An 8,646-nucleotide genomic window follows, 5' to 3' on the forward strand; every position below is an offset into this window, starting at 1 on the left:
CTGAGAAATTCCCTGGAGTGACTGCCAACAAGCCCTCCAGATGGTGACCCACTTATATGGGCACTTCACACTCAAACAGTGGGCTCAGCTGCCAGGACCACTTAGCTTTGGGGAAAAAAAAGCATGAAGAAAGTCTCTGCCCACTCTCTCACCTGATCAAGCCGTGCTCAACCAGCTGTCTTCTCTGCAAGTGCCTGGGCTATCCCTTCCTTTCTCCTGATGCTCTCTGTTTGGAATCTTTTATATTTCAAGCAGCCCCATCCCATTTCTTTGAGTTAATAGAATATTGTTTGCAGGATGTGAGGAAATAAAACTCCATGTGAATGTGATTAATGTATTAATTACAATTAGGATTATAGTACAAGGGTGTTTTTTTCCCCAATAAATAGAAGCTAATAGATTTGATTTTGACCTCCTAGGACAAATGATAGTAGATATGCTGCACACAAGGCTGAGAGTTTCATGGGTTGAGTTGTGACCTTCACAGCAGATATGCTGGAATCCTCAGTGTATGCCTTGATTTGGGAATGGGCCATTGAAAAACATAAGGAATCAGATAAGATCATCAGGATGGGCCCTGCTCCAACATGATTGGTAACTTACACAAAGGGAAATTTGGACCTAGATTCAGAAATGCACAGACAGAGAACACTATGGGAAGACAAAGTCAGAAACCAAGTAGATTTATCTTTAAGCTACAGTTATTGCCAATAGCAAAGCAAGAAAGCTAGGGAATAATCCTACTTTACTCACCACCCTCAAAAGTATGGATGATGCCCTGACTTCAGCCTTACAGCCAAAGCATAGGATACCAGCACCTTTCCATGGTTTAGCTCACCTAGTTTGTGGTCCCTTGTCAGGATAGCCCTAGGGAACTAGTTCAGAGAACCCCTTTCCAATCTTTACTCTTTATATCTATAAAAGAAGTGGTTTTCTGATGAGCCTTTGATGTGGTTCTTATTGAATCATGATGCAAATTTGGAAGTTAAATATATCAGGTCAAATAAAAATGTTGATTGAAAACAAAACATGAGAGGTTTTTTAAAAATCATTTCTAGATCTCCACATTGGCAAATGTGGCAAATAACCAGCTCCTCTCTTTGTGAGGTCATTATACCATGAACTCAGCCATAAGTGCTATTGGATAGAGACACCTAAACGCTGGGCAGTGTTGATAGTGGTGGGTAGTGTTGGAAAGCACCCCAGGAAGAGTGGTACCTCTCATCTGATGCCCCTAGGGATCAAGCACTCTAGTCAGGCTGACAACAGCATCACTAGCATCCTTCTCTACTTCACATAACAATGCCTGCAGCAAGAACTTCTTTGCCCAAAGCATTTTGTTTGGCATTAATGTTTAGGTCATGTTTACATAAACAATTGTTTCTTTAGAAAATAATTGCATGTGCATGGGCACACACAAGTGTACCCATGCACACACATGCAAGGCACAGCATGAACATGGAGGCCAGAGAACAACTTCCTAGAGTCCTCTGTGTCTTTCTCTATTTGAGTGAGGATTGAACTCAAGCAGGCTTGGTGGCAAAGCCTTTACCCACTGAGCCATCTGGTCAACTTATAAAATCCTGTTGCTATCCTGTCAAGACTTACAATTTGTTGATAAACTTGGCAAGCCAACACACACAGTTGGTATAACCAAGAAATGGAAAACAAGCGATTTCAATTATAATAGGTACGGTTTCAAAGTCTGAACCTTACAAAACTCTTGAAGAGAGTATTTAAGGGAAAGAACCCACAGTAAAGAAGTGTTAATTATGCACACACTTTTCTCATGGCTGTGACCAATTATCAGACAAGAAGCACCTTACAGGTAGGAAGGTTTTTGTTGATTTAAAAGGATAAAGTCTACTGTGTCAAGGAAGTGGGAGGAGCAGAGCATCTTGTGGCTGTGGAGTTAGGAGCTTGCTAGCACTTGGAGGCATCAGGAAGCAGAGAGCGAGATGTGACAGGAAGCAGAAGACTAGCCCTATGGAGCTACTTCCTCCAGCAAGGTTCTACTCTTAAAAGTCCCACAGCCTCCCCAAACACCACCACCACCATCTGGAAACCAAATGCTTAAGCATATGGGCCTCTTGGGGACATTTCATATTCCAACCATAACAACACAGATTTAATTTTCATATTTTGGCAGAAGGCATGAGTGGGCAAGATCATAGTAAAGCCAGAGATATAGTTCTTTATTGAATTCCTGGCTCTGTAGTTTGGGGTTTGTGACTGTAATTCCTATGAGTGCTAAAACCTTATCGTAAGGAAAAATCAGATATGACAAATCAGCTGAGTGTCCCTTATGCAAAAATCTTAAAAACTCTAAAATTCAAACCTTTTAAATTGTGCCCCACAGTAACCATAGCCAACAAATCATGTGAATATTCTAAAACCGAAGAAACTCCCAAATCTGAAATATCTCTAGTCACAAGCATTTCAGAAGAGATAATCTATATTGGAAGATTGATCACCATCAAAATACATACATTTTATTATATTTGTATACACACACACACACACACACACATACACACACACACACACACACACACACAGAGAGAGAGAGAGAGAGAGAGAGAGAGAATTGTGCATCTTGACTGAAGGTGGTCACAGAAGCTACATAGGTCATCACCTTTCAGAATCTGGAGTCATAGGCAATTGTGAGTCATCTTCTATGGGTGCTGGAAAAAGAACTAAGCATCTGCAGGAACTGTTCCTGAATGCTGAGTCATTTTTCTAGTCTAGAACACACACACACACACACACACTCTTGCATGCATGTGCACACACACAAATATATATGTATATATATATATGAATTTGAGCCTGTGGTTCTGTATAATATTTGTGCATACTTGAGATAATACACATGATTTTCCAGGTTTTAAATGATTATAAGCTAGTAAAATATCCTTTCAGATAGCAACTGATCTGATAGAGGTAGTAGGCATAACCTCATTAAAAATAGGCCTTCTCTATAAATCACTGGGATGCTTGAAGCTTCACTGTAACACACTTACCCATATCATACGTATATATGAAACATATCCACTGCAGAGGATAGCATATTTAAAACTAAACTGTTGGTTTGCCTTGGATCATTCCCAGCATTGCATGCTGACCTAAGGTTTGGGTGTCCTTATGTTTCTTATCACGGTACAGCTGTGTTCCTGAAGTTTAGCAAGAAGAAAGGACAGAGGTAGGTGATAGTGGTACTCCTCCCTGACGGCTGAGAGAAGAGGAGCTACATGCAAATGCAGAAGATAGAAAAGCATCGCTGACATCTAGCTCTGTTATGTTCCCCATTCAAAACTCCTCCCCAAACTTAACTCATTACACAACCTGCCGATGAAGGAAACTGCCTTTCAAGTTAAAAGTTCCTAGGAAAGAAGTTAAGGCTTCATCTCTTTGTTGGCTTATTTATTGCAGCTGGCAAAAAACCTCCTAAAATGGGAAATTTGATTGAGAAAAATCTTAGTAGAGAGAGGGATGACCTTTGAACTCATGCCATTTCACTGCACTTGGGGATTTTAATGAAAGTGCTGCAGAACCCCAAGACTTATATGAAGGATAAGGAATAGTGAAAATTGGATCCAGATGCTGGATGACAGGGACAAGCTGCCCCCCACCAAATTCAGTTTCCCTAGGGTCTGAGGATATTGACTCCTGACAGATCTGTACTAAGCATCTGGCACAGGATCTTCAGGCTGTGGGTTCAGCGATCTGTGATCACTGTTCTGTCTAACAAGGAGGTCTCTCACAGTTGAGGTCAGCAATGCAAATATCCAATTCCTTAGGCTTTGTCGTAGCAAGGATATCATACACATCTGCCTAACTGGACCTCAGGGAACTCTGTTAGATGTCTCTCCAAAGGAGTAAGTGGAAAGACAGCAACCTTGATCTGTGTGTGGATGTGGTTACCTTAGGACACAACGCTTGGATCTACAACATTCATCTTCCTTTTATAAGAGGAAGGTCAGGGAACTGAGAACCAAGACATAGTATGGCCGCTGGAGAAGCAGCGAAATAATAAGGAGGCTCACATCAGCATTGACATAGACTTTCTCCAGGCCAACTGTGAGGTAAATACCCGTATTTTTAAACCATAAATATCCATTGTTCTGTTGCTGATGCTGAAAACATTTTGCATGGTACTCACTGTGCCAACTTTGAACCCAAGTTTTAATGATATGAATTACTATAATGTAAACCCATACATAAAAAGGAGTGTAAAAAGAGGCTAGCCTCTCAAGTTTCTTGAAAATAAGCATCTACTGAAATGGTTTAGTTTAGTAGGATGTATGTGACAAATACTTAAACAAACAAACAAACAAACTAAACTAAAAACATGTTACCACTTTTTGGAATGAACATAACTGAACATCCTCCAAGTTTATGACTTCCTTTTAGCCACTGTAACCCTTCAAACATATTAATCTTTGTGTCAGATAATAGATATGCAATTATAAAGCAATGCATGTTATGTGTCTGCCATCACTAGGCTTTCTTTATATTCTAGGTCAGTTTGGGAGAAGGAGAATTGGAAACTGACCCTGGGATGACCCGAGTCTCCCATGTCCTGCACATGAGCTGCTAAGCGTTTGTAGACATACATACTGAACGAAATTTCCAGACAGCACAGAAGCCCACAGAGAAAACGCATCACCTATCTGGCAAAACAGCCCAGACCGCAGTGCTGCTTCGCTCCACTTGGCTCCCGTGAGCTGTTTACTCCTGAAGTTACCTCACCTCTGCTCTCTTGAGCCCAGTGATCTCAGTTGCTTCACTCGCTCCTTCCGACAAAAGCAACGTTAGGAAGGAAAGCTTTATTTTAGCTCACAGGCCAAGTCTGTCTCCACAGAGAGGGCGCAATGGGGGTGGAGCTTGAAGCCGCTGCTCACTTTCTTTCAGTCAAGAAGTAGAGAGTGATCAATGCTTGGGCTCAGTCCCCTTTCTCCTTTTTGTACGCAAGACTTTTGGGATAAAGCAGCTCCTACGCACATGCCACCTGCTCCACATCTAAGGACGCCACACGTACTGGCTGGCTATCATCTGTGAAGTTTTTTGTCTCTGCGATAGCACAATAAATTGAAGATCTTTGTCCCATACACCAGAATCAGCGACCGTACGCAACATTAGGATTTCTACATATTTTCAGGCGTACCACGAGGGTAAGGTCACTGAGGTCTCTGAAAGCACATTTTTCCCTCTTTAATATCTGGGTTTTATATCTAAGTCTGGCTTCTTGGGACTCATATAGGTCCATAGAATTTACTGGCTAAACAATGGTTATTTATAAGGTTTCCCTAGAAGCCTGGTATGAATTATCTTCTTTCTCTTTTCCCTGTGGGTCTGTGTGTAAAGATACAACTTGAAACTTCAAAAAGAAATTTGCTTTCAGGTTTGTTTGCTCATGGCCTCAAGGTAAGCTAGAGGTGAGTGACTGTTTTCTTCTTTCTCCTGTCTTTCCTGAGCCCACAAAGTCTCTGTCAGACTGTTAGATCTTCAGGAATATACTGAGATATGAAAAGGACCCTCCGCTTGTTTATCTCTCCAGGATTTTCCTTTGAACTTCCCAGGCAGAGAATGACAGCCCTGGGGAGTTGAGATGTTAGTCACTTGTATTTCCCTGAGGGTAAATTCCCATGCCTCCCTACCTCCCACCCCCCTCCCTGTGCTGCCTGCACACCTGAGCTGGGAGCCTTGCTTTGAGTCAAACCAAGTAACACCGTGCTCAGGGTTTTCTTTGACTTTCCAGGGAGCCTCACTTCAGACATGTGGACTATGCTCTGGGGATTTTAGGGTATTTCGAAAGCAATCAGGTTCCTGTCTGCCTATACCATTGCTGGCTCTTGGTTCCCACTTTGCTGAATAGGGGAGGTTATGGTGGGAGCTGTAGTTTTTTTAATTCAAATTTTCACTCTCTCAGCCAGTTTTGTATGGTTTTTGTTTGTTTACTTATTTTTTCACTTTTCCTCCTGCATAGACTGTCCCCTGCCCCCATTTCTTTCTGCAACCTGTGCTTTGCTGCAATTCTCAACTTATTAATTGTGCTTTACTTATATTTTATTGTGTTTTGCTTATATTTTATTGTTCCACAGAAAGGATCATTTTGCTGAGAAAAGGGTCTCTGTGTTCTGACTGTGTGAATAGGCAACATAATGCCCCCCCTTCCCCCACCCAGCATCCCTAATGGACAAAGGTTTTGCCTTACATGGCAAAAGACAATTTCAGATGAGGTGAATAAAAGCTTTTCTTTGTTTGGTTATTTGTCTTTTGCTGTCTTAGTTTGGGTTTCTATTGTGACAAAACACCAAAAAGCAAGTTGGGGAGAAAAGAGTTTATTCTGCTTACGCTTCTACGTTGCTGTCCATCACTGAAGGAAGTCAGCACAGGAACTCGAACGGGGTAGGAACCTAGAGGCAGGAGCTGATTCAGAGGCCACGGAGGAGTGGAGGAGTGAATCTCACTGGCTTATTCCTACAGAATCCAGGACCACCAGCCCAGGGATGGCACATCCACAATGGGCTGGGCCCTTCCCCCATTGACCCCTAGCAGAGAAGTGTCTAACAGCTGGATCTCATGGAGGCATTTCCTCAGCTGAGGATTCTTCCTCTCTGATCACTCTGGCTTGGATCAAGTTGACACACAAAACCAGCCAGTACATGTCGTGAAGGGATTATGTTGGTTTGTCCAGGAGAGCTGAGTGAGGCAGGAGGGGAGGAGGTGTGTGGGGTGCTAATGAAAATGCAACATTCTTACAAGTGAGAGGCAGAAGTGTGGGAAGGAGAAGAGAGATCTGAAGATGCTATGTTGCTGATTGCAAAGACAGAGGAAGGGCCCAGGTGCTGAGGAGTCCAGGCATCTTTATAAGCCACAAAACCTAAGAAAGGAGGTTTGTCTTGCTGTGGTTTGGATCATAATATCTGCCACACACCAATAGTTGAAAAGATTGGTTCTCAGTGTGTGTGGCTATGGGGAAATGTTGGAACCTTCAGGTGATTGAGCCTGTTGGAAGGATGCACGGTCATTGGGAGTTTTTCTTAAAGGCATGTGGGACCTTGGCTCTTGATTTTTTCTCCTACTCTTTGTATCTCGCTACCACAAGGAGAACAGCTCTCCTGTGTCATTGGCTGTCTCACGGAGATTGTAGCAGGAACCAAGAAATGGCCACCATGATCTCCTAAACGTTGTGAGAATGTGTGGAAGCTCTTTGATTCCATTTTAGTTCAGTGGAACGTATCCCAGGCTTTGATCTTGAAAACTGTTAGGTAATAAATTTGTTTTATTTTAAGGCACTAAATTTATAGCAATTCGTTATAGTAGTAATAGGACACTAATACATTCTATCTCTAATTTATTTGATCTGTTGTTTTATATATAGTGGCTTAAAATAACACAAATTTAATATCTTTATGCCTACATAGCTTACTGTATATTAAATTATGTATAGGTAATTTTAACTGACTATTCAATTACAGTGTAAGCTTCTCGCTTTCAAGGGTCCTTTTTATTATGAATACTTAATGACCTTCCTGCCATATATTAGGAACTCAAGAAATACTCACGAATGTTTTCAATGGCAGAGAAGAAAAAAATTAGTTTTACCTGCTAGATTAAAGTGTCAGGAGAGGGGAGGGACTCTGATATTGTCTCTAAATTTATTCCCCTTTGTTTTCTCATTGCTAGGGACAGAATCCAGGGCCTGGTACATGCAAGCTATGTGCTTCGTATCTAAGTTACACCATATATTGGAGGAGCACTGTTAAAATGAAGGTGATAATTAAAGGGAAATCAAAGCTACCTTGAATTTTTTAATGCAAGAAAATGGAAAATAAAAGAAATAAAAGTTTTATGACTGGTGGATATGTTTTCAATGTCGTCTAACTCACTATCTACCCTATAATGGAATGTGTGTATTTTAACCAACATGTATGATATTTAAAGCATAAAGCATACTAAGAGGCCTGGAAAGAACCATTATCTCAGTCAAGTACACTCCCATCAATAAAACACACATGTATAAGACATAGTTACAAGAATTGCTGTCACCAGAATAGCACTTCAAGCTGCTGTGTAAAATTTATACTTAAAATTTTTGCTAACAAATTAAGTTTATGTAAAAGCCTATAATCCTTAAAAAATTATGTCTGAAGGTCTTTGTATCAAAGAAAGTTTATAAATATTGAAAACTGAACTTTTTCCCCAGGATGTTACTCAAGTAAGTACTCATTTTAACTTGCAATTTGCCTCTCAGAGCATCAATTTTCTCATCTGTAAGATGAGCTTAATAGTGCTGCACTCAAAGCTTCTAAAAGATTGGTTAACTGGATTAAATGTTACAATGTACATTGAATACTTAACAGGTGTTTACTTTAATTCTTGTTTTCATCCCCCCCCATTACCTTCTGAGTCATGTTTCTTTGTGTTTCTTTAGTTACCCTTCTAAGAGTCAGTGTGGCTAAATGCCAGGCTTTTGGAGGCATATACATAGGTTTGAAATTCAGACATGAGCCATTTTATTTATAAAATAATGCACAAACACTGTGTCCCTTCGCTGGGGATTTCCAATGATAACAGTACCATCTACTGAACAGAACTACTGGTTGCCTGAGTACAACATTTGGGGAGGAGACTGCAATA

The 8,646-nt window shown here is 40.9% G+C and overlaps 1 long non-coding RNA gene across 1 annotated transcript; it reads left to right on the forward strand.

Annotated features, from left to right (window-relative positions):
- Positions 1–5,366: 5,366 nt before the first annotated feature.
- On the forward strand, positions 5,367–7,779 carry LOC311597466. Its single transcript, XR_014779246.1, has 3 exons — positions 5,367–5,438; positions 6,105–6,242; positions 7,693–7,779. It is a non-coding gene; the product is annotated as an uncharacterized lncRNA (long non-coding RNA).
- Positions 7,780–8,646: the final 867 nt, after the last annotated feature.

This window comes from Acomys minous (genome assembly GCF_964271855.1).
Source record: "Acomys minous genome assembly, chromosome: 5".
NCBI classification, from domain to species: Eukaryota; Metazoa; Chordata; class Mammalia; order Rodentia; family Muridae; genus Acomys; species Acomys minous.